General features: G+C 31.3%; 1 protein-coding gene across 1 annotated transcript in view; it reads left to right on the forward strand.

Moving 5' to 3' along the window:
* The window catches only part of LOC106875008 (uncharacterized), a 196,187-nt gene that overhangs the window by 184,337 nt on the left and 10,948 nt on the right, over positions 1 to 902 (forward strand). The window lies entirely within an intron of this gene.

The raw sequence follows: 902 nt of genomic DNA on the forward strand, positions 1-902 counted from the left end.
CAAAACTGGTGCATAATAGGAAAATACTATAAATTAAGTTACCCTTGAAATATTAATACGGTCGGAATAAAACAAGTTTTACTTAACTCAGACAAATGGTTTTTGAGATATTAGGGGTTTTCAGGTTATAAATACCCAAAACGGTGCATAATGGGAAGATATTCTGAAAGTAACTTAATTCTGAAAGAGAAGAAACTCTTACCTTTCGATTAGACACAGTGACTTGACAATAAAAAAATACGATTTGTTTCTTACAGTAAACGTTTCTATTTTTGATTTTGTTAAATACAATATTTTAATCATTTAGAAATATTTTTAAGTGAATGTGATTTCAAAAATGTAAGTTATTTGTACAGTAGGTATTTATATTTTAGCTTTCTTTAAACAGACAATACTTTAATGTTTTTTTTAAATTAATTTCAAGTGAATACCATTAAAAAATTTTATTTTGGCGTTTCTAAAAAATATTTCAAAGTGAAAATGACTTTAAAAATATGTCAGTAGATATAAATATTTTTACAATATATATGAGTGTATAAAATTTATACATGGAGAAACGATCAAATAAGAATGTTCTTTCGTGGCTTGGGAATTTGATTGCCATTTTTAGCATGTAAGAAGACCTCATAGTGGTCTTCTCTCCATGTATAAATTAGATACACTCATATATATCATCATCATCATCATCATCATCATCGTTTAACGTCCACTTTCCATGCTAGCATGGGTTGGACGATTTGACTGAGGACTGGTGAAACCGGATGGCAACACCAATCTAATTTGGCAGAGTTTCTACAGCTAGATGCCCTTCCTAACGCCAACCACTCAGAGAGTGTAGTGGGTGCTTTTACGTGTCACCCGCACGAAAACGGCCATGCTCGAAATGGTGTCTTTTATGTACC

This window comes from Octopus bimaculoides, chromosome 10 (assembly GCF_001194135.2).
Source record: "Octopus bimaculoides isolate UCB-OBI-ISO-001 chromosome 10, ASM119413v2, whole genome shotgun sequence".
NCBI lineage: Eukaryota > Metazoa > Mollusca > Cephalopoda > Octopoda > Octopodidae > Octopus > Octopus bimaculoides.